Source organism: Symphalangus syndactylus, chromosome 15 (genome assembly GCF_028878055.3).
Source record: "Symphalangus syndactylus isolate Jambi chromosome 15, NHGRI_mSymSyn1-v2.1_pri, whole genome shotgun sequence".
NCBI classification, from domain to species: Eukaryota; Metazoa; Chordata; class Mammalia; order Primates; family Hylobatidae; genus Symphalangus; species Symphalangus syndactylus.
The window spans coordinates 12498306-12524683 of NC_072437.2; the positions used below are offsets into that span (position 1 = coordinate 12498306).

Here is a 26378-nt window from a genome sequence, read left to right on the forward strand (position 1 = left end):
AAAAACTACTGTTGTAAGCTGTTGAAATCTTCCATATGGCCAAAATTCTGTCACTGCCTATAGAAATTCAAAAAGAAGAAAACTAAGATTTAAGCCATTCTGAATACACAGGGGCCCTCACAATTGTTACAGTGTGAATTTACTCTCTTGATAGTGGTGATTCTGGAGTGTCCAGAGAAGAAATAGGTGGGGTCTGTTTAGGACAAGAAAAAGAAAGTGCTTTTGCAATGTGCTGCTGTCACTGCTGGAGCCTCTCACTTCTCCCTAGGTTGCTAGGCTCAGACTAGACAGTTTAAGTTGGCATAAGGCATAAATGCTAAAATGCTAATAATGGATTAGTGCTAGTGGCACTTTTTTTAATCCTACTAGAATAACTTACTAACCTAAAGAAATGTCCAATATATTTACAGGATTTGAGTGAAGATTCTTTTAATCCAAGTATCCCTTCTTTTCCAGGGTGCCGATTTATTTCATACATTCTTTATATTAATCCATGAAATTAGCACAATATGTTTACCCACAATGGTGCCCTCACCCCAAACCCCTTACCTTTTTCTGAACTTTCTTAAAATCATTAACTTAAAAAAGTCAAGTTTCTTTTTACCAGATGGGTGGGCTATACACAAGTTTGTCCATAGGTGTCTTTATGGATGAAGAGTGAAAAATGAAGCATAGATTCAATGATTAGGACCTGTTGCATATATTATATGTCTGTGTGTACTCTGCAATAGGTTTATGTTACTCTGCATGCTTATCTATCATAGCAATGAAGGTAGGTAAAATATAAGAGAAACCTACAAATCTCACTATGAGATTCACAGATTCACCTGTCTTCTCTAGTCCTGTATAATACCTAAGAGAAGCTGCTTGCACTTTCATGACACATATGCCCTAGATATGTGGGTGAATAACGATGTGGTTATCCATACGACTTCTGAGGAAATGAGAAATACTCAACAGCCATGGGAAAACTGCCTTAGGGCTTGCATAGAGAGAAGGACATAGGTACTGCCACCTCTAAGTCCAGGACAGCATGGCTATTCTTAGACTAGACAGTTTGGCTTTAAGTAGCTAATGCATTTTTTCATGTTCTCATGTTGCACTTCCAGCAAATGAAAACCCACTGTGTACACTTGTACACCATGTAGACATCAAGTCAAATGGAACTGAAATGAGTGCAAACCATATATGTGTATGTATAGGTAATAGATACCATGAGTATACTGTTTTATATATATGTATTCATATTATAGAGTGCAGCATATATGTGGTATATAGTATATAGAGGATGCATGTAGTGTACAGTATATATTATACATAGTGTATATAGTAAGTATTAAGATTCAAGTGAATGCAATGTAGAGAAATTTCATGAAAAAGAATAAGCAAAGCTGCTGCTTAGGGGGCTGAGAGAGAGTCAAAGATTCCTAGAAATGAGGGTGATAATATGTGAGAAGTTAATAACCTACATGACTAAGTCAGTTTAGAACAGCAGGGCCCCAACAATTTTTAATCCCACTTTTTTTTTTTTTGCTTGTTTTTCATCATACAAATTCCTACAGTTCTAAATCTAGAATAGCTCTATGGAGAATTCTGTAGGACAAAGGAAGCAGCAGAGAAAGATTTTAAAGAATTTTTAAAATTTACTGTAGCATAAATTAATGTGTGGATTATCCAATAGCAAAGACATGAGATCAACCTAAATGACCATCAATGCCAGGCTGGATAAAGAAAGTGTTGTACATATACACCATGGAATACTATGCAGTCATAAAAAAGAATGAGATCATGTCCTTTGCAGGAACAGGGATGAAGCTGGAGGCCGTCATCATTAGCAAGCTAACGCAGGAATAGAAAAACAAATACTGCCTGTTCTCACTTATAAGTGGGAGATAAGTGATGAGAACACATGGACACATAGAGGGGAATAACACACAGTGGGACCTACTTGAGTGTTGGGGGTGCATGGGAGGGAGAGGAACAGAAAATAATAACTATTGGGTACTAGACTTAATAGTGGGTGACAAAATAGTCTGTACAACAAACCCCTCTGATACAAGTTTACCTATATAACAAACCTGCACATGTACTCCTGAACCTAAAATAAAAGTTAAAAAGTAATTAATTGTGGATTCTCAAGTACATTTTCCTCAGTTATTACCCCAAAGTATAATGTTTTATTGTGAATGAACATATATGAAAAGGCTACTGTTGAGAGTAAAAAATGATATTTTTGCCATGTTAACTTGAAGTGAAATTTCCTTTTAGTACAAAAAGATACCATTTTAATCATCTCTTTGTGAAGATACGAGATGCTTTCCACACTTTTGTGCAAAGATTCCTTCCACATCTTGTTTTCTGGAAAGCTAATCAGCATACTAGCTGCCTAAGAAAGACCACAGCGAAAACAACATTGCATAATGCTCTAATGCTCTAACAATCCCCATTCCTGTAATTTATACTGTCTGAACAGCTTTCATGCTCACTCAACATCTTCGGCAGGCAAATCTCTCTCGGAGATCGACATTCCCGTAGCACCCAGATGGAGTGTAATGCTGAGCACTTTATCCCTTGTCTGAGCTGAAAACCTAGGGGTAATTTTCAGTGCTGATATGCTATGTTGTCTTTAATGGGATACAGACTCAAGTCAGGGATTTCGGCATATGCTGTCAGACAGAAATATGTTGCATCGTTCCTGAAGTATCACTAGCACTTATTCGAGACTGTGTTACTCATTTATTCAATTATAATAAAAGGTAATTGGTGGTGATTGATTTGGAGATGGTTGCCTAAGTTCATGCAGTCATAACAGGTACCCCCAAGACATTAAAGAAGTGTGACTTTTTTTATGGAAAAGTACATAGAAAATGACTTCCATGTGATGTAAAAATTGTTTCTGAGCTATCATAGCTGAATACAACGCAATACTGAATGTCTTCTTAGAAAAGCAAGTATTAGGTTGGAACATTAGGAAATATTAGAGACTCATTTCAATTCCAGCCAATAAATTAAATCAATGAACACAGAAGTACAGGGAAAGCATTATATTAAATTAAAGTCTCAAGTTTAATTTACATTGTGCTTAGATATTGTTTTTAATTAAGCCACTCATGTCAGTCACCAGAAAAATGGAAACCAATTTGGGAAGCAGAGTCCTGTATAATTTTTGTATTACAGAGGATAAGACTAGGTTGTTAGACAGGAGAGTATTGATTGAGCCTGAATCCCACTGTGATATGCAAAGTGTGGGAAATGCATTCATGTATATGCAATATTTTCAATAATTCTGGGAAAAGAAATCACTTTATTTAGAGCAAAGTAGCAATAATACAAATAATATAATGATTCTTGACAGTGGTTCTGTATTTAGAAACCTATTTTGTAGATATGCCCTTTCATTTTTCTTGGTACAGACAGATCTTTGATCTTCCCTGTAGCAAATTTCATAGCAGACTTAGAGAAGAGATGTTGTAAAGATAGATTATGTTATTGATAATCAGCAGAAGTGACTTTTATTATATTGGCCAAGAGTTCTATAGATCTAGAATATGTAATATTTTTTACTACATTGCATAGAGGAGACACTCAATAAATATTTTTGGCAGACCAAGTCATTTCTTCTAGGCATATATCTATCAAGGTCCATCTAGTAAATAACTAACTGTATGTGGCCACGGCAGCTACACCGTCCGAGTTAGTTACATTCATTCAGGACTATTTTTTAAATTAAAAATGCATCAAAGGGTCGGGAGCGGTGGCTCATGCCTGTAATCCCAGCACTTTGGGAGGCTGAGGCAGGTGGATTACCTGAGGTCAGGAGTTTGAGATCAGCCTGACCAACATGGTGAAACCCTGTTTCTACTAAAAATACAAAAAAATTAGCTGGGCGTAGTGGTGGGCACCTGTAATCTCAGCTACTCAGGAGGCCGAGGCAGGAGAATCGCTTGAACCTGGGAGGTGGAGGTTGCGGTGAGCTGAGATCGCGCCACTGCATTCCAGCCTGGGTGACGGAGCAAGACTCTGTCTCAAAAAAAAAAAAAAAAAAAAAAAAAAAGCATCAATACCTAACATTTTAATAGCAACTTTATACATTACATTTCCACATTTATTATTTTTTTTCGGTGGCACTCTGCAGTGTCACAACAAAGAACAGCATCCTCTTACAGATTTTAGAGCTAAAGGAGGAAGCAGAAAAGGAGACTTTTAATAGGCCAAATTTTGTATTAGGTCAGTAATTGGCACTTTTTCTGTAAATTGTCAGATGGTAAATGTTTTAGATTTTGCAGACATTGTTTTGCTTGTTTCACATATTCTTCTTTATGTTTGTTTATAAGTATATTTTTATACATTTTTTAAATAAAAAATATTCCTAGATTATTGCTGTACAAAAATAGATGCATTCAGACATGGAGCTGTAGTTTGCCAACTTGATCAAACTCAGTGTGTAGTTGGTGGTCCATAGAGTGAATGCTTTCTCCTCAAAGGCTATTTGCTTCATCCCCTAAAAAGTTATTTAAATTGCCGTTCTATGCTATGATGAACAAATACATCAAATATGGGCAACTTCTTAGTCTCAAGAAAGTCAAAATGTCTTCCAAGAATTGCATGGCTTTATCTTTCTTTCTTGTTGTAGCTAGTTCAGCAGATGTCTTTTTGACTTATTGGCCATGAGCCTTTATCTTGCCCTCGAACTTGACATCTCAGCTATGCCAGCCTCTGATGAAGAGAGCATTTTCTCCATTTCAAACCAGCTTGTACAGTTCAAAGAGGAAAATCTCTTCTGCCATCTCCTCAAGGCTGGATTCTTTTTCTTTTTTATTTATTTATTTATTTATTTATTTATTTATTTATTTTACTTTAAGTTCTGGGATACATGTGCAGAACGTTCAGGTTTGTTACATAGGTACACATGTGCCATGGTGGTTTGCTGCACCCATCAACCTGTCATCCAGGTTTTAAGCCCCGCGTGCATTAGGTATTTGTCCTAATGCTGTCCCTCCCCTTTCCCCTAACCCCCTGACAGACCCCGGTGTGTGGTGTTTCCCTCCCTGTGTCCACATGTTCTCATTGTTCAACTCCACGTATGAGTGAGAAAATGTGGTGTTTGGTTTTCCGTTCCTGTGTTAGTTTGCTGAGAATGATGGTTTCCAGCTTCATCCATATGCCTGCAAAGGACATGAACTCATTCTTTTTTACTGCTGCGTAATATTCCATGGTGTATATGTGCCACATTTTCTTTATCCAGTCTATCATTGATGGAGATTTGGGTTGGTTCCAAGTATTTGCTATTGTAAATAGTGCTGCAGTAAACATACATGGGCATGTGTCTTTATAGAATGATTTATAATCCTTTGGGTATATACCCAGTAATGGGATTGCTGGGTCAAATGGTATTTCTGGTTTTAGATCCTTGAGGAATCGCCACACTGTATTCCACAATGGTGGAACTAATTTACACTCCCACCAGCAGTGTAAAAGCGTTTCTATTTCTCCACATGCTCTCCAGCATCTGTTGTTTCCTGACTTTTTAATGATCACCATTCTAACTGGCATGAGATGGTATCTCATTGTGGTTTTGATTCTTATTTCTCTAATGACGAGTGATGATGAGCTTTTTGTCTTTTCATATGTTTGTTGGCCACATAAATGTCTTCTTTTGAGAAGTGTCTTTTCATATCCTTTGCCCACTTTTGGATACAGTTGTTTGTTTTTTTCTTGTAAATTTGTTTAAGTTCCTCATAGATTCTGCATATTAGCCCTTTGTCAGATGGGTAGATTGCAAAAATTTTCTCCAATTCTGTAGGTTGCCTGTTCACTCTGATGATAGTTTCTTTTGCCGTGCAGAAGCTCTTTAGTTTAATTAGATTTCATTTGTCAATTTTGACTTTTGTTGCAATTGCTTTTGGTGTTACAGTCATGAAGTCTTTGCCCATGCCTATGTCCTAAATGGCATTGCCTAGGTTTTCTTCAGGTTTAGAAGCTGATGAAATTACAGGAACTGGTGCCAAAAGCAAGGACTGTAGTAGAGACCCACTGCAGGACTCAAGGAAGCCTTTTATCTTTCCTTATTGTCCACAGAGTATGGGGTATGATGCGATGCAGGTCCTAGAGGGGTGTACAGCAGCTCCTAAGTTCTGAAAATCCTCAGCTTATGGAACTCTCATGAGAAGTGCCACCACACTCAGAATTTCTTCCTGGAGACTTTTCGGGAATAACTCAAAGAATGTCACATAGATATAAGGAAATAATGCATCTTACTCATTTTAATGTTTTCAGATGACATTCTTACAAGATTATTTTAGTTTGTTTCTTTATGTGTATTATCACTTTTTTTGTCATGGCAAGCTGTGCCTTGGGCTTCTCTTTTAGCAAAAGACACATTGGTCTCAAGTCTGTGCCTTAAATATGCCATATCCTTTACTACCACGGGCAGTCTCTTGTATCATTAAAGGATCACGCCTGTAATCCCAGCACTTTGGGAGGGCAAGGAGGGCAGATCATGAGGTCAGGAGTTCGAGACCAGCCTGATCAACATGGGGAAACCCCGTCTCTACTAAAAATACAAAAGAGCAAGACTTCATTTCACAAAAAAAAAAAAAAAAAGAATTTGCCTTTACATAGCATAGGATCCAGAAACATATAAGAGGCAGTACTTTCACAAAACTTTAAAAATGAGGACAAGAGCCTTTCTTTACATCACATGGCTTCATGTTGAATTTGAACACCTTAGTGTCACGTATCTAGTGTGAACTCAGTTTATTCAAATAAAAGGATTTTTTTATTTGGTTTTGTGAGACAGCATAATATAATTTACTTGGCTTCAAGGACATAAATATTCCATCACAGATTAAGAAGAAAAATGAGAAGAGATGCTGAAATGTAAGTCCCACTTCATCTTGTTTCTGGCTGACTTATTTGGTAAATATGAAAGGACCCATTTCTCTTGTCACTACTGGTAAAATAAAAAACATAAGAGAGTTGCATTTTTGCGCATCAAAAGCATAAAGATGAAGAGAAACTAATAGAATGAAATGAAAATTGTCAATCTTTGTGTCTTTGTATTAATTATCACTAAGACTGAGTAACTGGCAGTAAGCCCTAGATGACAGAGAAATAGGTCATAGGGAGAGAGAGACAGAGATGCGGCCACATGCAAGCACAGCCATCCACCCCACTTAGTAGATGCATGGGTCCACCAGGTGGTCACAGAAAGCGAAAAATGTCTACTCAGTTGTCACTTCTCTTTCTTCAATACCAAAGTCTTTATAATCAAAGAAACACCCACCTGAATGGGTTTTTCCTGGGATACTCAGCAATATGAAAAAAAAGTTACAAAACCAAAACCGTTGAATTTCCTCGTAGTCTGGAATTTTATGGCCACTCATACCAGGTTAAACAAAAAGTGTATCCACTGCTTTATTTTTTGTCTACCAAATACAATCACGTGCTAGGGCTGCAGTATGTCAGTGAGTTGAATTAAGGCAGTTCAGTTCACTTTTTTTTTTTTTCTTTTAGAGATAGAGTCTTGCTCTGTCACCTAAGCTAGAGTGCAGTGGCGTGATCTTGACTCACTGCAACCTCCACTTCCCTGGTTCAAGCGATTCTTCTGCCTCAGCTTCCCAAGTAGCTGGGACTACAGGCGTGCGCCACTGCGCCCAGGTAATTTTTGTATTTTTTAGTAGAAACGGGGTTTCACTGTATGTTGGCCAGGTTGGTCTCGAACTCCTGACTTCAGGTGATCTGCCTGCCTTGGTCTCCCGAAGTGTTGGGATTACAGGCGCGAGCCACTGCGCCTAGCCCTACTTCACTTTTTCTACTCTTAGCAATTGTCCATCTTGGCAAGAATAAAAATTACATTTTTTCCCTCACAATTTACAAGACATCATAGATATTCTTATAATTGCTGGGCAGTTAGAAATTAAAAACAAAAGTTTAGTAGGTTAAAATGTAGTCCACAAAACTAATGTGTTTATAAAATTGATCCCAAACACAAACATTTCTCTAAAGAGAGAAATATAGAGGAAGCAATTTGAAGGATTTGTCTTAAGTTATTAAGTGAGTTATATTTTATACAAAAGTAAATCTGATTATCATGAGGCTGAGGAAATGTTTGTTTTAAAAATTTTAAAATGTGAAACAGCAGTCAATTATATTTATTCTTATTTTCATCCAGAAGTAAGACAAACACAATATATTTATCAATAAATTATTAGCTTCCATTTCTGGTTAACATCTTAAGAGTGAGTTCATGGAAGCTAGAATGAGAAGTACCAGTGAAACGAACCTCTGAGTTATATTCATTGTTTATAGAGCTAGAAAGGGACTTCCTAGAAAATACAGGTTTGCGCCGGGCACGGTGGTTCATGCCTGTAATCCCAGAGCTTGGGATGCCGAGGTGGGTGGATCATTTGGGCTCAGGAGTTTGAGACCAGACTGGGCAACATGGTGACACTCCATCTCTGCAAAAAATAAATAAAATAAAATAAAATAAAATAAAATAAAATACCCACAAAAATTTGATGGGCATGGTGATGCATGTCTGTAGTCCCAGCTGTTTAGGAGGCTGAGGTGGGAGGATTGCTTGAGCCTGGGAGGTCAAGGCTGCAGTGACCAGAGATCATGCCACTGTACTCAAGCCTGGACTACAGAGTGAGACCCTGTCTGGAAAACGAACAAAGTAAAAGGAAGCGAGGGAGGGAGGGAGAGATGGAATATGAGTGTGGTCTACATTGTTTTTCATTTCAGTCAAAATCTTGAAGCAGACAAACTGAGGAGAAAAATCATTTCATAAATGAACGATTCTATTCTGGGTTTTATCAAGGTGTTTTACAACATTAAAAAGAAATAAGATAAAAATCAGGATTATGTATTTTTCTTCTAGAAGGTGATATCTTTTTAAATCTTTTTTTGTATTAGGTAAAACTTGAGCAATATAGAGTTAACATTATGAAGCAGGCATGAATTTCAAACTAGGAACAATAAAAGTGAAGAATTAAAAAAGAGCAAAATTTGAAACCTTGACAAAAACAGATCTTAAAAGGGAAAAACAACTGATGCAGAAGTGTTTGAAAATTGGGGGTAAAAAAATAGTCTTCAGTTTATTCGTTAAAAAAAAAATGGAACAAGCTCCCTATTTTCATCTTTAATTTTCTGTGAGTGTGTTCTTTGTAAGCAGTATTATGTCTTTGCAAATTAATTTGCAACTGTCTTTCTCTTATGAAAAGATGAATCCCTTATTTTAACTTAAATTATTTAGCTTAAAATTTAACTTGGAACATATCTTTTATCAATGTAAAAGTCAAATATTTGCATGAAAAATTAAAGAATATTGTTAAATATAACAATATATAAGAATATGTGGGCTCTTTGTACAGTTTCTCATGTTAAAATTAGGTAAACAAGATGAAATAATTTATCTAACTAGAAAAAATTAGATAAAAGTTGTAAACTAGACAACAATTTCACTCCGTGATTTATCCAACCTTCTTAAACCTGAGTTGGACCTTTTATTTTCTTCTTTCTCCACAAGTCTACTTTGTTTGCATGTGAGCTGTAAGAGGTCATTAAAAAAGTTTATCGGGCCCTATTGCCCTCAGTCATATGTTGACTCAAACACTTCCTGTTTCAGTATATAGTATGCACTGGCCTGCAATATTCCCTCCTGATGACTTTTTCTTATTTTATTGTTTTCCTTTTAGCCCCCAAGTTCAGTATGATAATCTTTTGTACTTGGTTTAAAACCCTCTTTAAATGTCACATGCTGTCATTCATTCAGCAAATAATTACTGAATAAAAATGTGTGTGTATACTGTATGTGTCTGTGTGTATGAATTGGGTGATAAGACTATTAAGTTAAATAAAAAAATTATAGGAACACAATTTAGACTGGGTAGTCAATCTTTGAGCTTGCCAGGTCTTAAGTGTATGATGCAAGCCAGGTCAAACTTTTAAAATAGAACTCAGAGTTTTTAGAGTGTAGACCACACCAACACATCTAGAAATTGGAATCTCAGGGCAAAAGATATCTAGAAAAGTCAGGAACCACAAAAGCAGCGAGGGATTCTGGTACTGAGTGATCATAAACTTGTATCCCAGGAATCGCATGCTCAGTTTCTCATCTTCTTGGGGCCCAACCCACTGACTGAATGTGATGAATGAAGCCAATAATTAATCAGGATATATCCCAAGGAATTTAAGATGTGGATGTGAATTCTAACTAGATTGCTTTTAAGATATTTTTTCAGTTTTGAAAAATTTTGATAAATACATGGAAAATTCTACATTTTCTAATTCTAAATTGTGTAATAGTCATGATAGCTTCTGTTTAGGGCCTGCACCAGGCATTGTGCTCAGAGCCGCCACGTACAGCAATGCCTTACACATGGGACCCAGGTGAGGGGGAAGGTGTGTGCTGAAACCCATCCATGTGGTGACAATCTGAGCTGACTGGGCTGAGTGCTTTCTCTGCAGCATCTGTGATTCTTATGGCAACTCTGAAGTCACATTTGATTACTTCCATTTTACAGATGGAAATGAGGGGTGGAGAGGTGCCCTGACCCACCGAGTGGAGATAGGCCCAGGTTTGATTTAAGGTCTCTGGAACCAAAGCCTTTCTCCCACACTGTCCTAGGAGAGATGTAGGCAACTGTTTTCAGAAGGAGCATGGTAGTGTTGCTAGGGGCCCGCTAGGGAGGCACTGGCAGGAGAGGTTGCACTCTTGTGCCACTCCCAGTCAGGGTGGCACTGCTTCCGTTCCTGTGCCCAGAACACCCAAGACAAGGTGGCCAGAGCAGTGAAGGATGTACCTGAGGCTCCTCATTTTCAGTGATATGAACCATCAGATCATCCAATTTTCTTGGTGATAAAATAATTATAACTTTCATTTCCGGAATAGATATCAAAGATTGCGACTGCTCTGTGTATCACGCACCGAATTATATGAAATGAAGTTAACACATGTGAAGAGGATCTAGGTTCTCGGGGTTTCTACCTTGAAGAAGGGAGAAACTTAGGTTTCTCCTTGTTTTCTTTAATTTGGATTCTGAATACAGAAAGGATACGAGCGACACATACTGCTTTTTGCTTTATGATAAGACCATGTGTTCTAAGGTAGATTTACTGAACTTTTAATCTGCTCCCCTTTCTCTCCCTCCCTCCTCCTCTCTGGATTTAGGTCATTTTCTGCATAGAATTCTACCAGGATATCTCTATTACCTAACTTGCTGAATGCTTTGTCTTAAGTTTATAATCGTCTTAAACTCAAAGGCAAGGGAGGGCAGAACCCTCAATGATGTTTCTTATTTATCACTAGCGATCGTGTGTGAATAAACAGAGCAAGCCAAAAGCCTCGTTCAAAAAAGTTTTAAAATAGTCATGAATCTGCGGTAGGGATGTATTGTGATGATCAGACATCAGAAATCACCAGATCTCCTCACCGCGCTGCAGTTCCTTCTCCTCCAGGAGAGAACAGAGGATTTTATATATTCTGCTTGACACCGCTAGGCAGTACGATCATTATAATGAGAAGCAGAAATGCAAATGGGGGATCTCCCCAGCGTCCATCCCTCCCTGGGAATTAGGTGTTTGGATTCTGCCGGAAAAACAGCCAGTGTACATTCTGGGCAGGTCCCAGAAGAGGGAAATCCCGTCAAAGGGGACTGATGAGGCTGCCTGCAATTTCCTGCAGCGTGGGGCCACGCGGAGAGAGAGAAAGCCAGATTTGCACTACACCGTGGAGAGAGCTGTAGTCTGCATATTGTTTCAGAAACATATAGAACTTGAAATAATTTTACCTGCTCCATTCAAAAATGTAGCTTAGCATTGGAAATCCATCTGTAGGTATTGACTCTGCCTCCCTGCACAGCTTACATATCAAAATGAGCAACAGTTGTGTTCTGGAAGGACTGTCACAGTGGAGGGGCTGGTCTGTGAGGACTGGATATTCCTTGTTGCTGGGTGCTGGCAGAAGATGATGCGGGACCAGCTCACTGTTGTTTTTGTCCCCTAGGAACCGGTATCATTTTTACATGTATTAACTTCATTTCATACAACTTGGTGCATGATACACAGAGCACGCACAATCCTGTCCTTCGTGTCTATTCCATAAATGAGAGTTACGATTATTTCATTACGTGTGTGTGTGTGTGTGTGTGTGTGTGTGTGTGTATTGAGATCTGATGACAACCAGTTTTAAACTACTGTCTGTTTTGGAGTGAATAACTCAGTTCTCAGGTTCCAATGTACCGTTCATGTGATATCCACGATGCCCACAGAGAGCCTTGACATCCATATGGATATAAATGGATTTAGCAATAATGTTTTTGTTAGCTCAGTGTTCAGATCAGATGCGGCTGTACACAAATAGAATGTGCTGGATCATCCTGCCAGCATGGATAAAAATGCATATATGCAAGCTTTGGCATAAACAGATGTGTTTCAACCTGTGTTTATCCAGAAGGAAGGAGTAATCACTACCTTTGCTCTAAAGTGATCGGTCATTAGAAGGATGTGGATTAGAACTACAATGCAGGCAGTTGGGTAATGCTTGTGAAAATAACAAATTCTATCTGGTTCCCTAGCTAAGTTCCTTTTATTTTATTTATTTGATTTGGCTAATTGGCTGCTTCAATAGTTTAGGTGGTCAAATGCAGAACTTAAAAACTTAATTCTGCACGTGTTACTGGACTCCATACAATACTCACTGTGTATTATTCTGGGAAATATGCTTCTTTTTTTTTTTTTGAGACGCAGTCTCACTCTGTCGCCCAGGCTGGATGAAGTGCAGTGGCACAGTCTTGGCTCACTGCAGCCTCTGCCTCTTGGGTTCAAGCAATTCTCTTGCCTCAGCCTCCCAGGTAGCTGGGACTACAGGTGTGTGCCACCACACCTGGCTGATTTTTGAATTTTTTTAGTAGAGACGGTGTTTCACCATATTGGTCAGGCTGGTCTCGAACACCTGACCTAATGGTCTGCCTGCCTTGGCCTCCCACAGTGCTGGGATTACAGGCATGAGCCACCGTGCCCGGCCAACTATGCCTATTGTAAAATTGAATAGAGCACATTATTGTCTTTAAGGAGATTAAGGCAGAAAAGTCATGTACACGTTCAATGAGTGGCAAGTTCATAGGGTGGAGGCCACCAAAACGCTATGGAATAAAGTATTGTCTAGTTGCACGTGGGCAGGAAAGGCTCCATGGAGGTGGTGACAAATAAGTGAAGCCAGAAAGATGGGAGTATATTGGGGTGGTGACAAAGCGAGTGGAGATGGGGAGGGCATTCCAAGCAAAGAGAGAAACATGAGCAAAGGGAACGGTGATTATTGAGGAAGAAGAGAGAAATATGATTGACATTGTTTTCAGGAAAATCAGCCATGCAGTCATATTTGCAATGAAGTTCGGCAAGGGGAGCCCAGGAGCCCCCATTAGACTGTTGGTATTATTTGGGTTAGAGGCAATGAAGGGTTGAATGAGACAGAAGCATGGGAATCAATATTGAGGGAAAAAGGAAAAGAGTAGAATATGACTTTGAGAGTAAAATACAGACTCTCAAGCCTGGATCCTAAGGTAGCATACCATTATGAGCAATGGGATATTCAGAGGACAGGCACAGTGATTAATAGTTGGAAGTGAGAGAAGAGCCGTGGTTTCATTGTAGTTGTTTGCTTTGAGTTCTACTTGGACATCTACTATAGATGTCCAAGTAGAAGTATGGATTTGGAGCTGAGGATGAAGTCAGGAAAGGATAGATAAATTTTGGGAATTTCTTTACAAAGTGACTATTGAAAGGGGAAGAACGATTATGTCAGTGGAAAAATAAGGACAACTGTAGAAGGAAGAATGGTGAACATTTATGACAGATTAGTAGAAACAGGAGACTTTAGAGAGATTACATGGGGGCAATGATTAAATACTAGAAAATTCAAGAAACCTTGCTAACTAGAAAACAACAAGATGATTGATAATTTCTGTGATATTCAGCAGATTTTCATTAGTTACAGAGAGGACATCACATGGAAATAAAATGGTTATTGAATAATCTTTTTGGTGAACAGAATATAAGTAATTATGATAATGATCATTTACTGAGTATCTACTAGGGACCCTGGTGCTCTATGTAAATTATCTCATTTAACTCAAATACAAGCAGTTGAAACCATGCTTCTATTTAGATGAAGAATTTAAGATCAAATGCTTATGCAAAACCACCAAAGGTTTAGCACCTAGCATTGTGCAAAAGAATATTCTGAGATGAAGGGAATGTTCTATATCTGCCTGGTCCAATGCAGTAGCCCCTGGACATGTGGCTATTAAGTGCTTGAAATGTGGCTAAGGTGACCAAGGAAATGAATTTTTAATGTTATTTAATTTCAACTTGTTCAAGCTTGAATAGCTACAAGTAGCTATTGACTACCATATTAGAAAGCACAGGGCCTGGTTCAGAGTAGGAGTGAAATAAGTATTTGTTGAGTAAGTCCATTGAAACCCAGAGCTGGATCTACATCACACTGGCTTCAAAGACTGTGTTCTTTCAACTACATGGGGCAGCTATTCACCAGTTTCACACAATTCTTTGTTTGGTGCTCATTTAAAGCTCTAAATACGCCTCTCAAGAACTGCCTTTTCCTCATCTAGTCCACAAAATCTACCTATTATTTTTTCTCTTTGCTCAAGCCAAGCTGAGCAGATTTTCTCTCCATGAAAAATATCTGAGGACACAGTTGGCTAGGATAATCATAGGTGTGGTAGCCACTAGGTAGGTGGGGAGGAAGTGGGATGAGAGTCTTCTTCCTTTAATGAGACAGGTTCTGTGGGAACTGATTTGGTGCAGTTGCTGACTGTGATGGTATGACGAGGATTCTGACTTTTAGGGACTACTGCCCGTAAGTCCACAACAATCTTATTTGGAGTTGCATAAAGCATTGCAACTGAGCTTCTGAGACAGAGCAATAGGGTCATAACAGAGAGAAAGAACATCAAGGTAAGAAATCTAGAGTGGGAAAGACTCTACAAGGGGTCAGGCAGGGAGACAGTGCCATCCAGGACACATGTTTACAGCAGCAGGGCTCTCGCCTCGGGATGAGGGATACGCGTTTGCTGAAGAGACACCTGGTTTCCAATCTGGTTCCTTGCCAGAATTTAGGAACCAAAAGCCAAAGCCAGTTTCATCAGCTGAAACAACAGCAGGTGGAGGGCTGGGTCTAATTGAGAGTGAGTAAGCTTAGCAGCACTGTGGACCAGCGAGTTGGGGATCTGAAAAAAGAAAGAGCTAAAAATTACTTGGCGAAGAAAAAAGAAAGGTTGAAGCAGGTCTAGACACATTATATCCCAATCATCTCTGTGCCCTAATTGTGGCTGCTTCAGTAACTCAGATCAGGAAAGGATAAACAGAGGCTAAGATTGGGGATTTGGGATGGGAAGAAAGAGAAGGAAGGCACAGAGTGTGCTGCCTTACTTTCCTCACTCATGGCTTTCAGAAGGTAAAAACCTTTCTTTATTTTCCTTTTCGTTTTGAAAATTAGTCTTTTTCTGTGTAGATTAAGACTGATGCATCTTTCTTTTTCAGCTCTTGATTATAGAACTGCAGTTCCCTGAGCACTGGACATAGCTTTTTACCTAACATCTCCGAGATACCTTAAAGAACACATTCTGATTCCGCATCCCACAGGTTTCTCGACTTCTCCTCTTTCACTTTTAATGATTTTCCAGCTTACTGGCCTTCAGTGTGCAACAGGATCACCTGGAGGACAGGTTAAACCAGAGCTTGCGGGGTTCCACCCCCAGAGTTTCTGATTCCGTGGGTATGTGCTGGGACTTCAGAATTTGCATTTCTGATATGTCCATATGTGATACTCATGCTGCCCGTTGGGCCACTACACTTGGGGAACTTGTAGATTAAAAACCTATTGGATTGAATTGACACTAGACAGACTGCTTCAAATATCGAAATGTTTGTCAGCTAGAAGATAGATTTTACTCATGTTTATTCTCATTGGATAGAAATAGAATTAATGAGGGAAGGGTAAAGGAAAATCTTACTGGCACAACGTAAAGAACCTAGGTCAAAGAGAGGAAGCATTGACATGGGATATGCGGGTAATGTGGGTGAGCTTTGAGGACAGTTGAAATATCTACCTGCTAAGCACACTGTAGCAGGTGTTAGCATGGGTATGCAGTTGGAAGAGATGACCTTTAAGTTTACTCCCAACTCTGAGAGTCAGTGATTTTGGTTTTTCCAAGTTCAGCATTTTTATTCAAAGTATCCTGGGCTGTCTTCTCTTTAGAGAAACCCCACCATCAAAATAACAACCACAAAAGGTGTAAAGATGTGTTTCTCTTCATAATTCCACTGCTCTACCACTGCTGTCAGTAACAAGAGTTGGTGTCTGTGCGCCCTTCCTACCAAATTCAACATTTATGACACTCTCCAGGGAGGCATGCAACAGCTGTGTGATAACCTTATCAGGCATTAAAGACACTTCATGTAATGAAAAATCCTGTATTTAAATATAGTCACATCTCCTGTCTCCAGCTAAGCTGGACACTGCATATCCACTTTGGAGAAGGAAGTATTTTCAGTATAATGCCCTGTAAAGATTTGTAAATGTGTCACCTGCCTACATGGACAGTGAAGGAAGCAGTGGCCCAACAAATTTGTCTGTAAATGTAAGTGCAGAGATTCTCTCCCACATCGAGCTGTGACCCTGGATGAACTGAAAATGAGATTGGGAGGGAAAGCTAATCAGGCGGTCCTTTCACTTGTATTAGGCATTAAGCACTGATGAAGCCTTTGCAGGGCGGGTTAAAGAGGAATATATGGCACCGGGAAACAAAACATGCTCAGACGTTTTTCCCTGGTGAATTTTACACCTGTCTGAAATCAGGGAGCACTGCTCTCGAGTGGTTGAAAGTTCTCTTTTCCAAATGCAAAGACTCTGAATTTTGAACCTTTCAGCACTCTCTCATCTTTGGTAATAACTCCAGCTAGAAAGTGCAAATGAGTCTGACGCCTTTGAGAACATCTGAATGGCTTTGATGGAAGCATTGATGGGGGATCTAAGGTATCAATGTTGCCTTGCAAGGTGACATAAATGGGTTTGAATTACTGCCTGAGATGGACACCCTAAGTTTAACACCCTAAGTTTCCTTTTTAGCTTCCCGAAGTTGTTCCATGCATCGAACTTAGCAAACTCAGAAAAAACAGCAAGCATACCATCCTCTTTAACTGCTCCATTTTACTTCCCTCTCTCTGGAGCGATACATGTAACTATAAGGAAAGAATTCTATCCCCCTTTATGAAACCCTGCACCCCAATCTTTTGAACTTTTGTTTTCATTTTAAAAACATTTCAAAAAAGGTTACTTATTGCTAATCCAGCATAATTATTTGTGCTCATATGGGGCTGAACACATTGGCAAGCGTAAAGACGCGAGAGGCCTCCGTGCCAGAAGGGCACACCGTGGTGTGCTTCGCAGCCATCTCTGCTGAAGGGCTCACTTTTCCCCTTGCATTGCAACCTGTCAAGGTTCTACTGTACGTGACTGTACAAAGCTCACACCACAGGCGGCTCATCACATGAATCTGAAACCACTCCAACTCTGCCATAGCCTCTTCCACAAAACAACTCCCTGATCAGGCACAAGAACTCCATAGCCTTACTAAATTGTTAAAAAAGGCCGGGGACAGTGGCTCATGCCTATAATCCCAGCACTTTGGGAGGCCGAGGCGGGCAGATCACGTGAGGTCGGGAGTTCGAGACCAGCCTGACCAACATGGAGAAACCTCGTCTCTACTAAAAATACAAAATTAGCCAGGTGTGGTGGTACATGCCTGCAATCCCAGCTACTCAGGAGGCTGAGGCAGGAGAATCTCTTGAACCTGGGAGGCAGAGGTTGCTGTGAGCTGAGATCGCGCCACTGTACTCCAGCCTGGGCAACAAGCGCGAAACTCTGTCTCAAAAAAAAAAAAAAAAAGAGAAGGAGAAAGAAAGAAATTGTTATAAAAATATTTTACAATAACTGAAAGAGTAGAATTGGAATATTTCAAACACAAAGAAATGCTAAATGCTGATTATCCTGATGTGATTACTACACATGATATGGCTGTATCAAAACATCACATTCATCTCATAAATATATACACCTACTATATAAGCACAAAAATAAAAAAAATTCAAAAATGAGAGAAAATGCAAAAAAAAAAATACCTTCTAAACACTTTCAATCTCATTTCTTCCCTTGCTAGGAATAGTAACTAATTGTTAATATCCACATTTGGAATAGCACTACTTTTTATGGTATAACCAGGTTAATTTTTGAAATAATTCAAAATATGAAACTCAGGCACAGAAAACATAGGTGGAACATGATGTCATGGATACGGCACCTAATTTTTTAGAATTTCTGTGTAGGAAAAACAATGCCACAAACACGTCTATATCAAACTCATAGGAAATCAACTCTTAAGTGTCAAAACAGAGCACAAACAAAAGAGGAAATGCTCTGTTCAGATTAAAAAGTTCCCCAATTTTATCTTTCTTTCCTTTTTTTTTTTTTGAGACAGAGCCTCACTCTGTCACCCAGGCTAGAGTGCAGTGGTGCAATCTCGGCTCACTGCAACCTCCCAAGTAGCCGGGACTACAGGCATGCACCACCCTACCTGGCTAGTGTTTATATTTTTGTAGAGATAGGGTTTTACCATGTTGCCCAGGCTGGTCTCGAACTTCGGAGCTCAAAGCCATCTGCCCACCTCGTCCTCCTAAAGTGCTGGGATTATAGGCGTGAGCCACTGCGCCTGGCCTGGTTTCCTAATGTTTTGAGAAAGGGGTGCCTTAGGGGGATTTCATAGTGTCAAGTCTCACGGTGTGAAGCCAGGAAGCAGAGGCCAAGAAGTGATCTGAAGGACAGCAGCGCTGCAGCTTGTGAATTCTAAGCTTTATACAAATGCACTTATGTCTCATATTCAACCATAAATGGAATCTTTGTCATGAAAAAGATTCTTTATATCGGCATATGTCATCACAAAATAGCTTCTTTCTTTGATAACATACAAGTGAAAGTTTTTGAATTTTGATTTTCTATTCATTATATGGTGAAGTCAACTGAAATCAGAGAGTTGAAGTAGCTTGTAGCAGGCCTCTCTGGTGGTGAAAGCTAAAAGCAGGACTCACATCCAAGGCTTCTCATGAGCCCCTTTCTTCTACTCTATTCTTTCTTTTCCTTCATCTATTTTCATTCTTTTTATTTAATCGTTTAATAACACTTCTCTCCTTCAGTCTATAAAGCATACTGCCTGTAATGCATTTTTTAAAATTCAAGGTTTTGTTTCTAATCATGCAGAGCTGTACTTGCACATTAGGAAGGATTAGGATATTGGGTGATGCTGTGAATTGACCCCTTTTTAAATAAAACAGATACAGATAAATTACTGATAAATATATGGCACATATGTATGTGCTGGTTACTTTCAGCTCCATTTTATCATTCTTTTGCCTTCATACTACATGGTTTACTAAGTGAAACAGGGACTGAGTTGCCAAATTGAGGTAAGAGTGTAACAGCACAATGTTAAGGACGCCGGTTTGTAAAATCCACTCTTAAATCTATCGATGTGACCTCAGATGATGATATAATCTCTTTATCCCTCAGTTACCTCATCTATGGAATGTAGATAATGACAGTGTCCACCATACAATGCTATTGTGAGGATTGTAGGAAATCATTCATGTAAGGCACTTGGCACAGCGCCTAGCATGTAGTACACAAGCCATAAATATGAGCCATAAGTACTGAATATCATTATATTCAGTAAAAAATATCAGAGCCCTTAAAACAGGATAGAGGGAAAGTGTCATGAATTCAGAATGGAACAATGCCCAAGTATATGATTGTGTTCTGAAAGACTAAAAACCATTTGTTTGTTTTCATTTCCTGCAGAGGATAATCCGTATGTGAAATGTTCTACTTACTGAAGGGAGAGGGGGCTTAGAAGAACATAATTAAGCTAAAAGATCCATTTAAGAGAGCTACTTCCAAAGAAAATTTGCTGCTGCTTTGCCGTAGCCCCTGATGTGTGGACATGGTTCCGACCTGTGGATGTGGGTCAGGAAGGCGTTCTCTGGAGCTGCAGGCAGGGACACCTCAGCTCTGAATGTCCTGTTCTGGAGCCAAGGAGAAGGGCTTGCTCCCCAGTGTCAGGTTAACATGCTGGACACAGTCCACCTCCGGACAGGTGGAAAGGGAACCTGGTGGACCCTCAGACTCAGTGTCTATTTTCCTTGTGGGTTAGCGAAGTCAGCTTCTGTCTTTGATAACACACAAGAGGAAAGTCTTTTGAATTTAGAGACTCAAACCACTGCAGCTGTTGTGAGGCAACAATTTGAAAAGCTTTTGTAGACTGTCTGCTGAAAGACAGCTCTGTATCTTTTCATACGCGCCTTTCACACTGCGTGACATTTCACTGCTTTCTTTTATTTTATCCTTCCAGCACATGCTACAGTAAAATTATGAGTATAGCAGTCCACTGTCTGGCGAGACTGTCATTCTCCCCGAAACGAAGCTGGGGCTGGGCTTTGTGGTTCGTGGGTCTGCTTTTCTGCATCTGCGTGACCCCATGCTGTCTCTTCCACTTTTTAATCAAATCTTGAAAGGAGAACCTTCTATATTAATTTCTGTGGCTTGTAAATCTTCCATGCACCATCCTGGGCTTCAGTTTAATTCAGTCTCTCAAAATTCAGTTTGTGTTTATTGTTCACATCTAATGTGTTTTTTCAGGCTGGGGGTTGCGTTGTCCTCTGTTTTATTGCGGTGATTACTGCCTGTTTGTTTTGCATTCATTCCTTCCAGTTTTTTAATCCTTTCTGGGAATGCCTTTGTTTATTAATACCTCTTTTAGGAGAGAGCAGAAAAAGGAAGAATATAGTCATTGAGGTCTCTCCAAATTCAAATGTAGACCTCTGAGTTTAATGGAGTCACTGGTCAATTAGGACAATGTTTTAGATCCTAATTGCCAAATTGAGGCAACATTTATGATGTGTGTGTGTATTGTAGGATTAAAATGCAACTACTTAATTAAGGTTAACAACTCAAAGGTTTTTTTTTTTTTAGTGTGGAAGAATTTGATATAATCATGGTTTTATTTGTATATTCTTACTGGGACTTTGTGTGATTTTAGGTAATCCATATAAAAACCTGTTTCTCAGGCTGAGAAAACAATCTAAACTTGCCTGATGTCTATGTAGTTATATTGCAGCAGCAGCCTTCAAGTACAGTTTTCGTTAGAAATAGTCTGTTGTTATCAAGCATGTTTCCTATTAATTGAAGATAAAAAACAAGATCAATAGCTACAGTAAAAACATACATTTTTAGCCTGTCTCCCTTTCCGTTTCTAGAAGTAGTAGTTTTTAGAAGTAGTCTTGAGAATGCTGTTTGAAATTTCTGCTGAATACCCTATTGTCATAGATTAATAAGATATTTCCTCTTAGAAAACCTACCACCCAAACCTTATGGAACACGGATATCCCTAATGTGCTAAGGAAGGCAGGTGCTTTTCTTGGGTGCTTTGTATCACTGACTGGTTCTTCCTTTGCAAATGCATCTACTTTATACTAGGTTAAAGAGAACACTATAAAGACCAGCCTGGCCAACATGGCGAAACCCTGTCTCTACTGAAGATACAAACATTAGCCGGGCGTGGTGGTGCGTGCTTGTAGCCCCAGCTACTCCAGAGACTGAGACAGGAGAATTGTTTGAACCTGGGAGGTGGAGGTTGCTGTGAGCTGAGATTGCATCACTGCACTCCCGCCTGGGCGACAGGGCGAGACTTCATCTCAAAAATAAATAAATAAATAAATAAATAAATAAATAAATAAACAAACAAGGACCATGAGTTTGGTTTAGTATCACAATATGATGCATAATTCAATTTCATAAACATTTCTGGAATCTCTACTGGAAAAAGGGCACTCTTTTGGCGCATGTGGGTAACACTGTGACATGAAAGATGCATGCTCATCTCTCAGGTTGCCAACAAGGTAGTGAGGAGATGAGGTAAATAAAGAGTAATTCTAAAATAGATCTGTGAGTGGTCAGTTACTGAGCATTGCAGAAGGAGAAATCACGTTAGTTGGAGGTATAAAGAGACTGTAGGATAAATAGATGTTATTTGAAGCAGTCGTTCATAAAATGATTACTAACACCTGGATTCAGTCATTCCCAAGCAAATAAGACTCATCGATACATAACTACTAGGAATGTATGTGTGTATATATATGTTTGTGTGTGTATATATATTAATATATATGTGTGTCTGTGTCTATATATGTGTATAAATACATATACACATATCTGTGTATATTTATATGTGTCTCTGTGTATATATGTGTGTATATATACAGTGTATATGTGTGTATATATACCGTGTATATGTGTGTATATATACCCTGTATATATGTGTATATATACACTTATATGTATATGTGTATATATACACTATATATATACACTTATATGTATATGTGTATATATACACTATATATATACACTTATATGTATATGTGTATATATACACTATATATATACACCTATATACACATATATACAGTGTATATATACACATATGTATATATATGTATATATAGGTGTATATATATGGTATATATGTGTATATATACACCATATATGTATATACATTGTATATATACACCTATATATTATATGTATACATATATGTGTATATATATACACCTATATATGTATCTATATAGGTGTGTATATATATAGCTGTATATATAGGTGTATATGTATGTATACATATGTGTGTATATGTATGTATACATATGTGTGTATATGTATATATAGGTGTATATATGTATACATAGGTGTATATGTGTATATATAGGTGTATATGTATATATAGGTGTATATGTATATATGTATATACATATATGTATATATATAGGTGTATATATATGTATATATATAATACGTATATATATAAAAATTGTAATCCCCACGTGTTGAGGGAGGGACCTGATGGGAGGCGATTGGATTCTGCAGATGGTTTCCCCCATGCTGTTCTTGTGATAGTGAGTTCTCACGAGATCTGAGGGTTTAAAAGTGTAGCACTTCCTCTTGCTCTCTCCCCTGATGCCACCTGAAGAAGGTGCCTTGCATCCCCTTTGCCTTCTGCCATGATTTTCTGAGTTTTCTGAGGCCTCCCCAGCCATGCATAATTGTGAGTCAATTAAACCTCTTTTCTTCATAAATTACCCAGTCTCAGGTAGTTCTTTATAGCAGTGTGAAAACGGACTAACACAAGCCCTAATCCAGAACATTTGGTCTCCTGGGGATTCTTTATGGGCTTGTGGTGATGATGATGGAATATGAATTTCTTAGCAAGAATGAGCCAGTCTGGTTTTGGTTTCTTGTTATCTAATGGGCAATTGTTGCCAACTCTTTAAATCAGGGAGTAGATACCGAGAGGTTTGGTATGTCTGCAATATAGATACTGGTGCTTCTTTTTTCGTTTCCTTTCTTTTCTTACACTTGATCTTAGCCAAAAGGCCGAGAAGCGATCCTTTCTTTTCTTTTCTTTCTTTTTTTTCTTGTTTCTTTTCTTTTCTCCTTTGTCTTCTTTTTTTTTCTCTTTTCTTGTATTTTCTCTTAAGAAACTGGGTCTCACTCTTTTGCCCAGGCTGGATGCAGTGGCACCATCATAGCTCACTGCAACCTTGAACTTCCAGGCTCAAGCAATTCTCTTACCTCATCCTCCCCAGTAGCTGGGACTAGAGTTGCACACTGCTCCTCCTGGCTCAAGTGCATAAACTTATATTGAGCTCTTTCCAGTTAAATCTGAGGTTTGGCTAAAACTTTTAGAAATATTCTATATTTGAGACTGAGAGCTAGCTATGGAATAGACCATAAATGTGGGAGAATGTGCCATGGTATATTGCCAACCACTGTTTGAGATCGTCATCTTAGCATTGTAATTATTTGTTGTAATTATATCAAATGGTGTGGGAAAAGGTTTGTTGAATATTTAGTCTGGGCTTCCTAAAAGGTGAGATAAATTGCTTAGAAAAGTTTCTAAAATCCATATGCATGTTCAGACTATTGATGTAACTCTGTTGCTGACTGATGGAAATCAATTACACAAGATACTGATTGATAAACTAGAATTTTAAAAAGTATTTTTCTCTAAAGGTGGCATCTTGTCGGCAGCTACATTGATACAGTTGCAATCTAGATTATCTCCTTTCCAGAACTAGTTTCCTTGTGAAGCACATTTGTGGTCAGATAGATGGTTGGTTAGCATGCAATGAGTTGAAAGCTTTTAGATGAGTCTGATCTGGAGGCCTGACAGAGAGTGTCATGAATTATCCATGTTCTCACTGCAGAGCATACCTTGCCTGGTAACCAGAAAGTCAGCTCAGCTCCTCAGACCGTGCTGACATGCATGAACAAATGCCTATGCCTCATCTCCTCTTCTGCCATAGAAAATTTAACTATACCAACCTAGTTTTTTGTTATAATACACACAAGTATATTTTTTCATGAAATTGAGTTCACCTGTGAATCTAGATATAAGTGACACTGAGCCCTTGGAAGTGATATTTATGGACTCTACACTACTTTATTTTTAACATTTTATAATGCAAATGAGTTCTCTTTCAACACAACTGAAACAAATACTCTAAAGTATGACATTACTTTTTGAATTTTTGTTTATTTTTTACTTTAGAATACCATTGCTGTTGTTATCGTTGTGGTTATTTGGTATTAGTATGACACTTATTTTTGTGTTGTCCCCAAAGCTCTGCTGATTATGTATTTCTGGTAAACATAAATGGAAAAATGAGCTAGTTATTGATAAACACATTTTACTTAGACATAGAAAACTTTTCTAAAATGAAAAACAAGGGAGAGCATCAGGAAGAATAGCTAATGGATGCTGAGCTTAATACCTAGGTGATGGGTTGATTTGTGCAGGAAACCGCCATGGCACACGTTTACCTATGTAACAAATTTGCACATCCTGCACATGTACCCTGGAACTTAAAAGCTGAAGGAAAAAAAAAAGAAAACAAAAGAAAAGGTATAAAGTAGTTGGTTGGTGTTAAATTGGTTACGTCAAATTGGTGGTTGAAATTCTTTCAACAATAGCATATTTGTAAACTCTGTCTAGAGTGATATCCATGATTCCTTCTGTGATTTTCAAAAATGAAATTTGAGAACTTTCTTTAAACCACAGTGAGACTTGACCTATATCTCTCTTAAAATAATTACAGCTTGTCTTTTATCAATATTATTTATATACTAGTCCTACCCTAGATATTTAAGATCCTTGAAGGCAAAGACTGTGACTTAGTTGTCCCCTTCCTTTTAGCACCTTATGTGGCACCTGCTATACCTAACGTTTGTGACTGCATTTGTTAGGAGTGGAGATCATTTCAGGAGATCCAGTAGAGGTAAGACATCGGTAACTGAGGGAGCATCCATAAGTATAATTATGGCTGAAAAAAAAAGTTGATGACTTAAAGGGATAGTTGTAGTTTCTAAATAAGGATCATTCTTCTTGCCTTGTAAGAGTTTCCTGATTTCAGACATAATGGAGAAAAAATGTGAGCAATAGAGCAAGGGTTGACTCTTCCCTAGATTATCGTGATTTTCAAAGGTCCCTGCTTTTACCTTGATATAAAAAATTATATGAGCATGTTGTAGATAGAAAATTGACTGTATTTATTATTTCTTTGGTGCTATCCAGAAAACACATACACCTATTCATGCAAACAATTGGGGTGGGGTGGGGGGTAGGGTGGATTATAATTATTTATATGAGAACAGCATGTGTTTAAAAAGCAGAGATCACTGTGTGTCTTTTTGGTCTGGGAGTTCCAAAGATGAAAAATTAGAGTAAACAGAAAATGTAGAGTATCAGTAAGAGTTATTATTTGCAAGCAAAAGACATTGGCTAATTGTGTGGCTAATTTAAGCAGAAAAGTGAAATGCATTTAAGGCTCTTGGGTAGCTAATAGAAACTCTCAGAAAGCTAGCTAACCCAGCGTGAAGGCTATATAGCTATGAGCAATGAAGTCTACCCCCAAATATCTAGCCAGATAGGATAGTACCATCTCCACCTCAGGGACAGTTGATATCCTGATATTGCACACAGTGACCACAACTGGTCTGTTCATTCCTGCCCGCTTGGCTCAATAATTCCCTATTTAAAGTAGGGAGTAGGTGCTTGTGGTTGGCAGAGACTAAGTCACATGCCTGTGCCCTAGCTGTGGGATGGGATGGAAAAGGAAGTATTGAGAATTTCCATTTCAGTTCCGAGGGTTGGGGTCTGCTAGACGTAGGAGACATCATCAACATGAAAAGGGAT

General features: G+C 38.6%; 1 protein-coding gene and 1 long non-coding RNA gene across 4 annotated transcripts in view; both read left to right on the top strand.

The window, feature by feature from the left end:
• The window catches only part of LOC134732597 (uncharacterized), a 72440-nt gene extending 63935 nt beyond the window's left edge, over nt 1-8505 (top strand). For both annotated transcript variants that reach the window (XR_010115901.1, XR_010115900.1), the window contains one exon: nt 7516-8505. This is a non-coding gene — a long non-coding RNA (uncharacterized lncRNA). The remainder of the gene's footprint in view (nt 1-7515) is intronic.
• NALF1 (NALCN channel auxiliary factor 1) overlaps nt 1-26378 on the top strand; it is a 713496-nt gene that overhangs the window by 134802 nt on the left and 552316 nt on the right. The window lies entirely within an intron of this gene.